Source organism: Hylobates moloch, unplaced genomic scaffold (assembly GCF_009828535.3).
Source record: "Hylobates moloch isolate HMO894 unplaced genomic scaffold, HMol_V3 SCAFFOLD_12, whole genome shotgun sequence".
NCBI lineage: Eukaryota > Metazoa > Chordata > Mammalia > Primates > Hylobatidae > Hylobates > Hylobates moloch.
The window spans coordinates 32,977,766-32,993,949 of record NW_026652287.1 but is presented as its reverse complement, the minus strand read 5'-3'; the positions used below and the strand labels follow the sequence as shown (position 1 = coordinate 32,993,949).

Sequence of the window (16,184 nt, the reverse complement as noted above, 5' to 3'; positions counted from 1 at the left end):
GGTCACTGACATCTTTACCAGGTACACACTGAAACTGTCAAACTTCTGTATGAGGTATCAAAGGTTTCCAATAAATAATAAAATCTAGAAAGCATGCAGACCTCGATCTGAACTGGATGCAACTAATTCCAAACCGAAACTATTTTTAAATTGTTTTTAAAAAAATCTAACAAGCTCTGAGGTCAACGGGAACATAACTGGAACATATACATGTACAGAAAGGAATGATGTGAGCTGGTTATAGGATGCCACAAAGGCATCTTTCAGAATTGATTATGTATTTAAAAAGATACTCTTAAAACTAAGATTTTTCTCAAACTCCAACTGCAAAAATATTATATATATATATATAAATGAGAAACCAGAAAGAAAAAAAAATCTATTACACAACAAGAAGAAAAGCACTTTTGATATCCCTTTTATTTTTTATTTTTTTGTTTGTTTTTCTGAGACGGAGACTCGCTCTGCCACCCAGGCTGCAGTGCAGTGATATGATTTCAGCTCATTGCATCCTCTACCTCCCAGGTTCAAGTGATTCTGTATCTCATCCCCCTGAGCAGCTGGAACTATAGGTGCACGCCACCATGCCTGGCTAAGTTTTGTATTTTTCATAGAGACGGCATTTCACCATGTTGGCCAGGCTGCTCTTGAACTCCTGACCTTAGGTGATTTGCTCACCTCGGTCTCCCAAAGTACTGGGATTACAGGCATAAGATACCACACCTGGCTGTGATGTCCATTTTAGAAAGTACTATGGGCTGGGTGCAGTGGCTCACACCTGTAATCCCAGCACTTTGGGAGGCCAAGGTGAGCAGATCACCTGGGGTCAGGAGTTTGAGACCAGCCTCTCTAACATGGAGAAACCCTGTCTCTACTAAAAATACAAAATTGGCCCAGAGTGGTGGTGCATGCCTGTAATCCCAGCTACTCAGGAGGCTAAGGCAGGAGAATTGCTTGAATCCAGGAAGCAGAGGTTGCAGTAAGCTGAGATTGCAACATGGCCCTCCAGCCTGAGTAACAAGAGTAAAACTCCATCTCAAAAAAAAAAAAAAAAAGTACTATGTAGGCCAGGCGCAGTGCCTCAACCATGTAATCCCAGTACTTTGGGAGGCCAAAGCAGGAGGATCTTTGAGCCCAGGATTTTGAGACCAGCCTGGGAATTTAAAACCCCATTTTTAAATTATAGATATATATAAAACTAGCTGGGCTTGGTGGCTCATGCGTGAGGTCCCAACTACTCAGGAGGCTGAGGTAGGAGGATTGCTTGACCTCAGGAGGCCAAGGCTGCAGTTAGAGGAGATCACGCCACTGCACTCCAGCCTGAGTGATGGAGCCAGACCCTGTCTCAAAATATTAATTATTGTGTAATAACAGAAAGTGATTTTTGTCGCACTTCACTGCCCCCATCCTACCCCACCCTGGGAAAAGGGAAGAGAGTGACTCACAACTGAATAAGTCACTGCCCTCTGGCTGAATAGGGATTCCAAGTGGAAGCTAACCTCTGATGCCAAGATTTACAGAATGTACATGTCTCATAGACAGGAATTTTAAAATTCTCAATCTCATCTTTGTAATTTAAGGAAGTTTTAAGTTACTAGATTATATACACAGAAGTCAACATGTCACAACTAATCATATCCAATAAATTCACCTACTCATCTGATCCCAAAGTCTCCCCGCCCCTTCTTTTCTTTGGAAACAGGGTCTCACTCTGTTGACCAGGCTGCAGTGCAGTGGCATGATCTTGGCTCACTGCAGCCTGGACCTCCCGAGCTCAAGTGATCCTCCTACATCGGCCTCCAGAGTAGCTGGGATTACAGGTGCGCACCATCATACCCAATTAATTTTTTTTTTTTGGCAGAGATAAGGGTCTCACTATGTTGTCCAGGCTGGTCTAGAACTCCTGGACTCAAGCAATCCCCCTGCCTCAGTCTTCTAAAGTTCTGGGATTACAGGCATGAACCACTGTACCCAGCCTCTCTTTCTTCATTACTTTGCTTCCTTCCCTAATTCTGTACATATGTCTCATTCTCCCCTTCTCTCTCTAGCTCTTGTTTTATTTTCCCCCGGGATTCTGCTCCTCATTTTGTACCCCTCTCCTCTCCTGCTGTTTATCCCCTTCTTCCCTCTATTCCTTCTCTTCCACCTCTTCTGCTCTACCTCGTAACTTATTTAACGTCTTGCTGCTCTTCTCCCCAATCTTTTGATCATCCTCTATCTCTACATGAGACAGAAATTTAAAAATAATAAGTACTGCATTTATTCACTCCAAGAAAAGTAAAAGCTAAGGCCCATAATGTGGCAAGGCAAGAGTTAAAAAGAAAAAGAAAAAGAACAAGTTTTCTTCTGCCTATCAAGCTCACATCAAGGACGGTTACAGGAAAACGCTGTCCGAATAGCCAAGTCTAAACGAATGGGCTCCAGACACCCCCACCTTCCAGAGCAAGGTTGAAGGAAAAAAAAAAAAAAGAGAAAGATTATTTTACTGTTACTCTTTTTCCAGGCTTCTTAAGCATTATTATGTTTTACAAATGTCTGTATTTAGTCAGTTCTTGTTTTTCCTTTGATGCAGCTACAAGGCCACCGGCTGTGCAAGGTCACAAGATATATGCTATAGATTACATGACCTGTCACTGTATAATTAACTGCTTTTGTTTTGCTTTTGTAAGGCCACTTATAAAAACCTCGCTCTGTCTTTGTTCAATTCTCAGCTTTTTGGATATGGATCCACTGAGCCAGTGGGTACCTAAAATAAACAATTCTGTTTCTCTCATATTGGTCTCTCCATTCTTCAGTTTACCCTAACACAAATATTTCCGCCTCTTCTCCCATCTAAGTGCCTCCTCTGCTCTCCCTGTTACATTCTCTCTTCCCTGTTAAACCTTCATCCCCACTCTCTAGTACTCCAGATCCCCAGGTGTCCTCCCTGCTGTGGTTCTCCCTCTGTTCTCCTTGTCACCAGCACCGCTCTGCTGTTTATCCTGGCTCCAAATCCCTCCTCCTCTCCCTCACTCTGATGAGCCTCTCTCTTTGCTGCCCCTCTCCCTACCTTGCTGTCCTTCATCTCTTTGTACATCCAGCTTTTCTCTACATTTCTCCTCCTGCTTTCTTATCGTTTTCTTTTCACTTTTACTGTCTCTTGGCAAATCCCTCACCCATCCTCTACTTTGCCATCTCTTATTGGTCTTTCTCATTCTTCTTTTCTCTGTCTCAGGTTTTCTACTGCTGTCTGTCTCCTGATCCCTTTGGCCCACACAATCACAGGAGAGTTTGGAGTAAGACGCCTGCATCCTGGAGAAGCACATTTTCGAGGGGCTGGAACTGGGCAGGCAAGAACACTCTGTGTCACAGGACAAGCCCTGGGCACCTCCCCAACGCGGGCTCAGGAGAAGCGGTGACTGCGGAGGAGAGACCTGGGGAGCAGCAGGGCCCGGCACGAGGAGGGCGGGGGGGGGCGACGGCGCCTGAGGACAAGTGTGGGGTCTGCAGGATCCCAGGACAAAGCAGAGGACGTGGCCTCCCTGGGACACGGGCCGCGGCGCTGTGTTTCAGGGGCGGACAAGGGCAAGGCTGGGAGGTGCCCAGGGCAGGAATCCACTTCGCGAGTGAGGACGTTAAAAAGCGCGGGGCGGGAGGGGTCTGAAAATGATTTTGAGGAAAAAAAAACAAAACAAACTACGCGATAGGAAGTGTATACATTGCCCTATAGCAGAAAGACGGGATGGGACCAGCCTCAGGGCGACTTTAGACCTAAAAGGAAGCGACTTCCGGACTCTCACGGGGATGTCTCAATTTGCTCTGGGTGAAGACAGGAGAGAATTTCCAGATCCGTGGGGACCCTGGGTCCCAGGGACAGAAACGCTGAGGACCTGGGAAGTGCAGACAATACAAAACAGCGAAACTCACCGCCGCGGTGTGACCGTCACTCCACGCGATCCGCTTCCAGATTTGCGAGAATCTGCGCGCGCAGGACAGAAGCCAGGCCTCGGCGGGCCCCGCGAGGTGGTGGGCGGGGCCTGGGCCGGGTAGCGGCGGGGCGCGAGGCAGAGAGACTTTGCCGTTTAGAACCGGCAGAGGGCGGGGCCGTGGCGGGCCCTGTGTGTCTCACATCCTGGCTCCCAGCGCCTCTGTTTTTCGGGTTTGGGAGGCGAGACTGGCCAGGCAGTATGAGGCATGATTCAAAAGCCCTGGAATTGTCTGGAACGGGGATGCAAACTAGAATGTGAAATGCAAAGCCCTGCCTGGGCGGAACATACGATTTCATGCTGACGGCCCTCAGAACATAATAGAAATCCTCTCGCTTTCTATTCTCCATTCACACGGGAGGGAGAGTCCACCCTGTGCTCAGCTTCGGAGACTTCCGTAAAGCCACTGCCTGGGGTGCGCGACGGAGTGCTCAGGCCTGGGAGGAGTGAGGTCACCACCTGCTGCTTAAACACAGCAGGGGCGCGGGCGCGAAGGCGGGAGCCTGAGCGACAAAGTAACACCCCCTCCCGCAAGGCCACCTTCCTTGTCTCCCTCTCTCTCCGTCTCTCTCTCTCTGTCTCGCTTTTTAAACTTTTTCAAATAAAATTTTTGATGGTGTGACATAGGGATCCAACCTTATTCTATTCCATGTGGATATCCAGTTAGTTGTCCCAGCACATTTGTGGAAGAAATCTATTACTTTTTTTTTCACGTTTTTCTTTTCTTTTTCTTTGAGAGGGAGTCTCCCTCTGTCGCCCAGGCTGGCGTGAAGGGGCGTGATCTCTGCTTACTGCAACCTCTGCCTCCCGGGTTGAAGCGATTCTCCTGCCTCAGCCTCCGGAGTATTACAGTATTACTGGTATCACAGGCGCGCGCGACCATGCCCGGCTAATTTTTGTATTTTTTATAGAGACGGGCTTTCACCATGCTGGCCAGGCTGGTCTCAAACTCCGAACTTCAAGTAATCCACCTGCCTCGGCCTCCCGAAGTGCTGGGATTACAGGTGTGGGCTACCTTGCATGGCCTAAGGAATACTCTTTACTATTTAAATGTTGAGAAAATATAATTGAAAACAAAGAAAAATCTTCCCCCAAATGGGTAATTGTCTCCACGATAACAGAGAAATAAATAAAAACCATTTTATTAATAAAGAAACCTTAGACTCAAATGTGATGGGAAATAGAGGCAAACAGCTATGAGATTGAAAAGAGAGAAAGAAACGTCACTGTTCTATACAACCCATTTAAGTACATGTTTTCAAGATAAACACTAATCAGTCCTCAGGGAAGAGGATTTGACAACCCCTTGGGTCACTCGTACTTCATCCTGGCTTTACTTGGTAATGGAGTTGACAATCTGTGTCAGCTAATCAGCTTCATCCCGAGGGAGGGGGAAAAACCCTAACCCACATCTTTTTGACAAGTGTGAGTTTTACAACATGGCGAAAGGTGCCCTCTCTGGTGAGGCTCCTACAATACGACAATGATGTCAGAGGTAAATAATAAAATTTAGAATATATGATTAAGTGCAGAATTTGAACACAAAGCTTGGAAATAGCCACCTGGAAACATCAACTTCAAATGAATGGGATCACCGTTCTCAGGTGGAGACATTAAGATTTCACACACATAGGAAAAGACAGAGAAGCTTTAGCAGAATCACTACATTTTCCATTCAAGACCAGTGCATAGGGTGCAGCAACTTGACAGGTGATGGATTGACACACTTCAAGGAAGGTTACTTTATCACTCCATAAAAAGGGACAATGATGCCAAAAGGTCTTATCTCTGGAGCTGCTTAGTCTTCCTAATTATTTACAGAATAACCTTTTTTTTTAGTTGTTTGTTTGTTGTTGCTGTTGTTTTTTCAGACAGCGTCTAGCTCTGTCACCCAGGCTAGAGTGTACTGGCGCTATCTCGGCTCACTGCAACCTCCACCTCCCGGGTTCAAGCAGTTCTCCTGCCCCAGTCAGCTAGGTAGCTGGGATTACAGGCCAGTGCGACCACGCCTGGCTAAGTGTTTTCTATTTTTAGTAGAGACTGCGTTTCACCATGTTGAGCTTCTCCATTAATCTCTCCTGCACACTTCAAATCACATCCACACACACACTTAAATGAACTTCAGTTCAGAGATTATAAGCAAAAACCTAGAGAGGACACATCCACAGTTACTCACCAGGCTGAGGTGGGAGGATGGCTTGACCCTGGAGAGCAGAGATTGAAGTGACCCAAGATCGCACCACTGCCCTCCAGCCTGGGGGGACACGGTGAGATCCCGTTACCCGCAACCACCAAAAAGTTGGAAACGCATTGAAAAAGAGACAGCTTCAAGAAACGATAAAAGCAATACATGAAGAAAATTCGAAGGTCAACCAACATACAGAAATTATGAAGAACTACACAGAAACTCTTGGGCTAAAAATAGAGTAACTAAATGAAAAAACTCAATACATGGGTTCAAAATCAGAATTCATTATGTAAATTAAAAATTAGTGAAGAGGGAATAGGTGAGGTGGCTCACACCAGGACTTTGGGAGGCCGAGGTGGGTGGATCACTTGAGGTCAGGAGTTTGGAGACCAACCTGGCCAATGTGGTGAAACCTTGTGTCTACTAAAAATACAAAGATTAACCAGGTGTGGTGGTGGGCTCCTGTAGTCCCAGCTACTCTAGAGGCTGATACAGGAGAAGCACTTGAACACGGCAGGCAGAGGTTGCAGTGAGCCGAGATCACCCCACTGCCCTCCAGCCTGGGTGACAAAGCAGGACTGTCTCAAAAAAAAAATAATAATAATAATACAGTAGGCCAGGCCTGGTGGCTCATGCCTGTAATCCCACTACAAAAAAAAAAAAGTACAAAAAATTAGCCAGGCAGGGCCGGGCGCAGTGGCTCACACTTGTAATCCCAACACTTTGGGAGGCCGAGGCGGGCGGATCACGAGGTCAGGAGATCGAGACCACGGTGAAACCCCGTCTCTACTAAAAATACAAAAAAAATTAGCTGGGCGTGGTGGCGGGCGCCTGTAGTCCCAGCTACTCAGAGAGGCTGAGGCAGGAGAATGGCGTGAACCTGGGAGGTGGAGCTTGCAGTGAGCCGAGATTGCGCCACTGCACTCCAGCCTGGGGGACAGAGTGAGACTCCGTCTCAAAAAAAAAAAAAAAAAAAGACATAGTTAAAAATATGACAAAACTGGCCGGGCGTGGTGGCTCAAGCCTGTAATCCCAGCACTTTGGTAGGCCAAGGCAGGTGGATCACGAGGTCAGGAGATCGAGACCATCCTGGCTAACAAGGTGAATTCCCGTCTCTACTAAAAATACAAAAAATTAGGCAGGTGTGGTGGCGGGCACCTGTAGTCCCAGCTACTCCAGAGGCTGAGGCAGGAGAATGGCATGAACCTGGGAGGCGGAGCTTGCAGTGAGCCAAGATCACGCCACTGTACTCCAGCCTGGGTGACAGGGCAAGACTCCGTCTCAAAAAAAAAAAGACAAAACTGACACATGTGCCCGTACAAGTGTAGCATGGACTCAACCCTGATGCCATGTTTAGAAAGTAGTTCCCAGCACTAGGGGGATTTAGAACTCTTATAATAGGAGTTATAATAGTAATAGAAACCTGCTTACTGCTGCCTTGTTTGCTACCTGTACTTCTTCAAATGATAAAAAGCTTCATCGCTACTTTAGTTAACCAAAATGCTTCAGCACAAGTGTACTATATGAATCACTATCAATCTATTGCACAAAAAGACATAAGTAGCAAAAATAAGAGTGAGAATTCCCACCAATAAAAAGTGAGAGTCTCAAATGAGGGAAGAGAGAGACCCTCTCATATTGTTTTATATTGTTTTATACTCAGTACCTGTTTTAAGAAAAAAACAAGGAAGTGAAACCAAAGGCAGGCAGCCTGGTGCCAGGCACCAGACCTAAAACCAGACCTGAAACCAGGCCTTGGCCTGCCTGGCCTAAACCTAGTAATTAAAATTCCACCCCTGACCTAGCAACTGCTGTTATCTATAGATCCCAGACATTGTATGGAAGGACACTGTGAAACCTCTTGTTCTGTTCTGTTCCACTCTGACCACCAGTGCATGCAGCCCCTGTCATATTCCCCCTGCTTGCTCAAATCAATCACGACCCTTTCATGTGAAATCTTTAGTGTTGTGAGCCCTTAAAAGGGACAGAAATTGTGCACTCAGAGAGCTCGGATTTTAAGACAGTAGCTTGCCAATGGTCCCAGCTGAATAAAGCCCTTCCTTCTACAACTCGGTGTCTGAGAAGTTTTGTCTGTGGCTCATCCTGCTGCAACCTGAGGGCAGGAGTTCAAGACCAGCTGGGCCAGAATGGTGAAACCCCATCTCTACTAAAAATACAAAAAAAATTAGTTGGGGGTGGTGGCAGTGGACTATAATCCCAGCTACTTTGGAGGCTAAAACAGGAGAATTGCCTGGGAGGCAGAGGTTGCAGTGATCTGAGATCATGCCACTGAACCCCAGCCTGGGCAACAGAGACTTTGTCTCAAAAAAAAAAAAAAAAAAAGGCCAGGAGAGGTGGCTCATGCCTGTAATCCCAGCACTTTAAAACCTGGAGGCGGGCCAGGGACGGTGGCTCAAGCCTGTAGTCCTAGCACTTTGGGAGGCCGAGGCGGGTGGATCACGAGGTCAGGAGATTGAGACCATCCTGGCTAACACGGTGAAACCCCGTCTCTACTAAATATACAAAAAAAAATTTAGCAGGGCGTTGTGGCGGGCGCCTGTAGTCCCAGCTACTTGGGAGGCTGAGGCAGGAGAATGGCGTGAACCCAGGGGGTGGAGCTTGCGGTGAGCGGAGATCCCGCCACTGCACTCCAGCCTGGGGGACAGAGCGAGACTCCGTCTCAAAAAAAAAAAAAAAAAAAACCTGGAGGCGGACGGATCATGAGGTTATGAAATCCAGACCATCCTGACTAACAAGGTGAAATTCTGTCTCTACTGAAACTACCAAAAAATTATCCCGGCATGGTGGCACTCACGTGTAGTCCCACATACTTGGGAGCCTGAGGTAGGAGAATCACTTGAACCTGGGAGGCAGAGTTTGCAGTGAGCCGAGATCATGCCACAGCACTCCAGCCTGGCTACAGAGTGAGACTCCATCTCAAAAAAAAAAAAAAAAAAAAAAATTAACTGGCCAAGGTGGAACTCACCTGTGGTCCCAGTTACTTGGGAGGCTGAGGTTGGGGGATGGCTTGAGCCTGAAGGAGGTCACAGTGAACTAAGATCATGCCACTGAGCTCCAGCCTAAGCAACAGAGAGAGACCTTCTCTCAAAATAAAATCAAATATATGAAAATAGAATAACTCAAAGTACAAAAATCCATTTTGTTTATATAGGTCCACAAAATAATAAAACAGAGACTCGCAAGAAACTGCATGCTAATAAAAAAAAAGTTGTCATTTTCCCCAGATGTTCTTTTCTTTCTTTCCTTTTTTTTTTTTTTTTTTTTAGACAAGGTCTCGTTCTGTCGCCCAGGCTGCAGTGCAGTAATGCAATCTTGGCTCACTGCAACCTCTGCCTTCTGGGTTCAAGTGGTTCTCCTGCCTCAGCCACAGAGTAGCTGGGATTACAGGTGCCCACCACGTCTGGCTAACTTTTGTATTTTTAGTAAAGATGGGGTTTCACCATGTTGGCCAGGCTTGTCTTGAACTCCTGACCTCAGGTGATCCACCCACCTCAGCTTCCCAAAGTGCTAGGATTACAGGCATGAGTCACCACGCCCAGCAGATTTTCAAAATATATACATATATGTATGTAAATATGTACGTATATGTATGTGTGTGTGTATATACATATATAATACATATATATATAAAGGTTTTTAAAATATAAAAAGTAGCAAGTTTTGTTTAAATGAAGAGGAATCTCATCTTGCTGGAAAAGGATACTTTGATAGTTGGGGGCAGGGAGGAATCTTGTCAGATCTAAGAAAACAGGAAATGCCCCCTCCTAGAGGAAGCAATCACTCTTTCTTTCTTTTTTTTTTTTTTTTGAGACGGAGTCTTCTCTGTCGCCCAGGCTGGAGTGCAGTGGCGCAGTCTCGGCTCACTGCAAGCTCCACCTCCCAGGTTCATGCCATTCTCCTGCCTCAGCCTCTCCGAGTAGCTGGGACTACAGGCGCCCGCCACCACGCCCGGCTAATTTTTTTTGTATTTTTAGTAGAGACGGGGTTTCACCGTGGTCTCGATCTCCTGACCTCGTGATCCGCCCGCCTCGGCCTCCCAAAGTGCTGGGATTACAAGCGTGAGCCACCGCGCCCTGCCAAGCAATCACTCTTTCAACTGCCTGACATGGAAGAATCTTTAGATATCTGTAGGAATGCAGGCATGAGCAGAGGCAGCCACTATGGCACTCTTTATACAGAGAAAAATCGCAAAGGACCCACATGTTGTCATTCAGCTAATTTCCAAAGCAGATGTCAAAGAGCAAGCTAGCCATGGTTACTAATGTGAGAACATGTAAATTCACAACTAGCAGGATCCAATATCAAAGTAAAATATTTACTAAAACACAAAGAAGAAAACAATAGACAACGGGATCTACCTGAGGCTGCAGAGTGGGAGGAAGGAGAGGAGTAGAAAAAATACCTAATGGGGCTGGACACAGTGGCTCACGCCTGTAATCCCAGCAATTTGCTAGGCTGAGGGGGTTGGATCACCTGAGGTCAGGAGTCCAAGATCAGCCTGGCCAACATGGTGAAACCCTGTCTCTACTAAAAATACAAAAATTAGCCAGGCGTGGTGGCATGTGCTTGTAATCCCAGCTACTCCGGAGGCTGAGGCAGGAGAGTTGCTTGAACCCGGGAGGCAGAGGTTGCAGTGAGCCGAGATCATGCCATCATACTCCAGACTCAAAAAACAAGAGCAAAACTGTGTCAAAAAAAAAGAAAAGAAAAAAACTATTGGGTACTGGGCTTGATACCGGTGTGATAAAATAATCTGTACAACAAACTCTAATGACATGAGTTTGCCTATGTAACAAACCATCACATGTAGCCCCAATCCTAAAGTAAAAACATAACTATAAAACATTTTATTTTTTAAATTTACTACGGAATTATTTTTAAAGTCTCATAATGATGCAGAAATACAGGTGTACGAGACTTGCTCTGACACTTGGCACAGAACTGACAGTAGCGGCTCCCCAGTGAGTTTGGAAAGAGGGTGGAGGACATGACAGGGAAAGGAGATGCTTTGTGGCAAAGGGTCTAAGCTGCAGCTTTGCTCGGAGTTTTACCAGAAAACAAATATATCCATCATGTGATGTTTAAATATCAAAATATATATTTAATAAACATTGGTGGAGCTGAGCACGGTGGCTCATGCCTGTAATCCCAGCACTCTGGGAGGCTGAGGTGGGTGGATAACCTGAGGTCAGAACTTTGAGGCCACCCTGGCCAACATGGTGAAACCCCATCTCTACTAAAAATACAAAAACATTAGCCAGGTGTGGTGGCACACGCCTATAACCCCAGCTACTCGGGAGGCTGAGGCAGGAGAATCACTTGAACCCGGAAGGCAGAGGTTGCAGTAAACTGAGATCATGTCACTGCGCTCCAGCTTGGGTGGCAGAGGCTGACTCCATCTCAAAAAATAAATTGTAACCATTTTTACCAAAAACACCTGTTTCACAAGCCTCTCCACAGTAACACCACAGTTTCCATGAGCTTAATGTGCTAAGAACGGTTTAATGAATCTACTGCTATTATTTAGGTTGATTTCCTATTCAGCCTGGAATAAAACACCTTATGTCACTCATGTCTGTGTATGAACTTTCTCTTCTAATTGGTTTGATTTTTGGAGCCAGAAACACAATAACTCACTCAATTACCTAAAAATGTAGTATAAAATCAGGGAGAAAAGATTTTCCCTTACTGGTCTCCTTTTCTAGAATTTACCATGTACTTTGTGGACATTAATACGTGACTTCCATTGGCAGCTGCTCTAACCCTGGTCCACAGAGAGCTGACAGTGCATCCAGATGTGGCCCCTGAACAATTCCTGCTGCCCAACAGCACTGACACCATGGGACCCTCACCCCGTCTCCATCCATGTCTGGGTGTGAGCCCCTCCCAGGACCATGCCCAGTGCAGCCTCTTCCCAAGTTCATGTCACTCAGTCACAAGAGATAGAATCTGAGCTGGATGAGAGGGACTGAGGGAAGGCATGGGTGAGTGTGAGCAAATGTGTCAGGCAGGACACTTCAGACTCACAGAAGATTCCCAACTCCAAGGCCCAGGGTTTCTGAAAGGAAGGAGACAGAACAGTCCACCGAGAATATCATCTCACCTGAGGAAGAGCCATCCCTGACTGCTTTACTTTCCTCTTCCTTTTCCGGGTTTCTTCCTCACGTACCAACAGTCTTTAGAAGTCAATCCTGAATGTTAAAAATATGTTGTTTATTGATCAGAATCAACAGACCCCCTCCCTGGAACACAACCACACATGCGAAGTGTCACGCGCGTCCATGGGAAGAGACCACCAAACACGCTTTGTGTGAGCAACGAGGCTGTTTATTTTACCTGGGTGCAGCCGGGCTGAGTCCGAAAAGAGTCAGCAAAGGGTGGTGGGATTATCACTAGTTCTTACAGGTTTTGTGATGGGTGGTGGAGTTAGGAGCAATGTTTTGCGGGCAGGGGGTGGATCTCACAAAGTACATTCTCAAGGGTGGGGAGAATTACAAAGAGACTTCTTAAGGGTGGGGGAGATTGCAAAGCACATTGATCAGTCAGGGTAGGGCAGAAACAAATCACAATATTGGAATGTCATCAGGATATTTTCACAGTTGCTTCAGGCTATCTGGATGTATAGGTGCAGGTCACAGGGGATATGATGGCTTAACTTGGGATCAGAGACCTAACTAAAGACCTCACCCTGAGGAAATATGGTCCCCCCTGCTGCTCTCCACACCAGGGACAATAACCTCCTACAGGAAAACTCCCACTCCCCTTCTGGAGGAGCCCACACACGCTGCAGCAATGGGGAGCTGGGCTGGAATGAGCTCCCCCTTCAGGGCACAGACCCAGCCCTGACCAAACCCCATGCAAAGGCTGGGTGCAGTGGCTCACGCCTGTCATCCCAGCACTCTAGGAGGCTGTGGCGGGTAGATCGCTTGAGCTCAGGAGTTTGAGACCAGCCTGGGCAACATGGTGAAACCCCATCTCTACCAAAAATACAAAAACTTAGCCAGGTATGGTGGTGCACGTCTGTGTGTCTGTGGTCCCAGCTACTTAGGAGGCAGAGGTGGGAGGATCACTTGACCTCAGGAGTTTGAGATCAGCCTGGCCAACATGGTGAAACCCTGTCTCTACTAAAATTACAAAAATGGGCCAGGAATGGTGGGTTATGCCTGTAACACTAGCACTCTGGAAGGCCGAGGTGTGCTGATTACTTGAGGTCAGGAGATCGAGACCAGCCTGGCCAACATGGTGAAACCCAGTCTCTACTAAATACACAAAAAGTAGCCGGGCTTGGTAAGCATCTGTAATCTCTGCCATTCGGGAGACTGAGGTAGGAGAATCGTTTGAACCCGGGAGGTGGAGGTCGCAGTGAGCCGAGATCGCGCCACTACACCCCAGTCTTGGTGACAGTCAGACTCAAAAATAATATAAAATGGAAGTTAAAATACAAAAATTAGCTGGGTGTGGTGGCAGACACCTGTAATCTCAGCTACTTGGGAGGCTGAGGCACAAGAATTGCTTGAACCCAGCAGACAGAGATTGCAGTGAGCCAAGATCATGAGGCTGCACTCATAGGCTGAACGATAGAGTGACTCTGTCTCAAAAAAAAAAGGGGGGGGGCATTTCTGATGTGATTGATGCACAGACAATGAATCCTGAGTAAATGATACAGACTGATGGACAAGGGAACTACAGACAGGGCTGGGAGGGTATGGCCGACAGCTCTGAGCCTAGACCTGAAGGAGGAGAAAGGGACAGGGTACATAGGGTAAAACCAGGGATGACGACCTGAGACAGGAAGGGTTTTGATGTTTGGGAAAAGAGAAAAGCAAATGTGACTGGGGCAGAGGGAGTCATGAGATGAGGGCAAGCTCCCAGGAGGAGGCTGGACAGTGGCAGGGGCCCTGGACACAGGGCTGTGGACCCACAGTGAGGAGTTGGGCTTTTGTCCTGGGGAACACGGGAAGCTGGTGGAGGGTTCCCTGCCAGGGACTGACATGACTTCCTTTAGATTTAGCTGTGATGTCCTCATACAGAGAAAGGCCCTGAAGATGGTCTCTGTGTCTGAGTCAACACCTCTGTTTCTTCCATTCTTCTGCTTTTTTTATTTTTAGGACACTGCATCCCATTGAAAATTCTAATTACAACTGGGCACTCCTCAAAAAAAAAAAAAAAAAGCCACACCGAGACACGCCCTCCATTTTGCCAATAATTTCAGGGGTCAAAGTCACTCGGGTTGAGTTTTCTGGTCAAGCCCCTCATCGCCAAGTTGCAGGGAGGCTCACTGGGGCTCCGATCGGAAGATCTTTTCACCGAGTTACCCTGAGATGGTCTGAGATGAGTGAGAAGGTGTGCCTGAATTATTACATGGGAGCCTGGAAGGGCTAATGGGAAGGGTTGATCTTATCACCCCCATCCTGGAAAATTAGAGAAGCCTCTTTCACAAACCTTGGCTAAAGAAACTTCTTTTGCCGGGCACTGTGGCTCAAGCCTGTAATCCCAGCACTTTGGGAGGCCAAGGCGGGCGGATCACCTGAGGTCAGGAGTTTGAGGCCAGCCTGACCAACATGGAGAAACCCCGTCTCTACTAAAAATACAAAATTAGCTGGGTGTGGTAGCGCATGCCTGTAATCCCAGGTACTTGGGAGGCTGAGGCAGAAGAATCACCTGAACCCGGGAGACGGAGGTTGCAGTGAGCCGAGATCGCACCACTGCACTCGAGCCTGGGGGACAAGAGCAAAACTCCATCTCAAAAAAAAAGAAAAAAAGAAACTTCTTTTGCAACGGTCTGAGGCCGTTGATCCCTGACAGTTTATTCTTCCTTACAAGAAAATCACAGTAACATTTATAAAATGCGGAATTGTGAACACACAGCTATTGACCTTGGAAACAGTGAAAGAAGGTCAGGTGTAGAACTAAGACATAAGCAAATTGTTTCAATCAAGAATACATGAGTGGTCAGGCACGGTGGCTCACGCCTATAATCCCAGCACTTTGGGAGGTCGAGGTGGGCAGATCACCTGAAGTCAGGAGTTCGAGACCAGCCTGGCCAACATGGTGAAATCCTGTCTCTACTAAAAATGCAAAAACTTAGCTGGGAGTGGTGGAGGGCACCTGTAATCCCAACTACTCGGGAGGCTGAGGCAGGAGAATCACTTGAACCCGGGAGGCAGACGTTGTAGTGACAAGAGATCGCACCATTGCAGTCCAGCCTGAACAACAAGAGCGAAAATCCATCTCAAAAAACAAAAAACAAAAAACAAAAAAAAAACCGAGGCTGGGAGCGGTGGCTCACACCCGTAATCTCATCACATTGGGAGGCCAAGTCGGGCAGATCACGAGGTCAGGATTTGAGACAAGCCTGACAAACGTGGTGAAACCCCGTCTCTACTAAAAATACAAAAATTAGCCAGGCATGCTGGTGGGTGCCTGTAATTCCAGCTACTCAGGAGACTGAGGCAGGAGAATCACTTGATCCCGGGAGGCAGAGGTTTCAGTGAGCTGAGATCGCACCACTGCACTCCATCCAAGGCAACAGAGCGAGACTCCATTTCAAAAAGAAAAGAAAAGAAAAGAATACATGGGTGCTTTTGGAGGAGAGTTCTATGCCAATCCAGCCCATGTTTCAACATTTTTCCAGAATGGTCCAGAGGGCTTTGAAGGAAACACGCAATAAATAGCTCCCAGCTCAAGATTTTAACAAATGACATATGGAAAGAAAACTGAAAAACAGACTAACTGGTTAAACTACATTTTGATGTTTAGTTAAAAGACCACTGACATCTTTTTTTTTTTTTTTTTTTGAGACGGCGTCTCACTCTGTCGCCCAGGCTGGAGTGCAATGGCATGATCTCAGCTCACTGAAACCTCCGCCTCCCAGGTTCAAGCCATTCTCCTGCCTCAGCCTCCCGAGTAGCTGGGACTACAGGCGCCCGCCACCACGCCCAGCTAATTTTTATACTTTTAATAGATACGGGGTTTCACCATGTTGGCCAGGATGGTCTCGATCTCTTGAC

The 16,184-nt window shown here is 46.9% G+C and overlaps 1 protein-coding gene across 1 annotated transcript in view; it reads right to left on the bottom strand.

Moving 5' to 3' along the window:
- LOC116478090 (zinc finger protein 845-like) overlaps positions 1 to 4,167 on the bottom strand; it is an 82,835-nt gene extending 78,668 nt beyond the window's left edge. The window contains exon 1 of the mRNA XM_032168978.2: positions 3,907 to 4,167. The gene's annotated coding sequence lies outside the window, so the exon portion shown is untranslated. The remainder of the gene's footprint in view (positions 1 to 3,906) is intronic.
- Between the last annotated feature and the right edge of the window lie 12,017 nt (positions 4,168 to 16,184).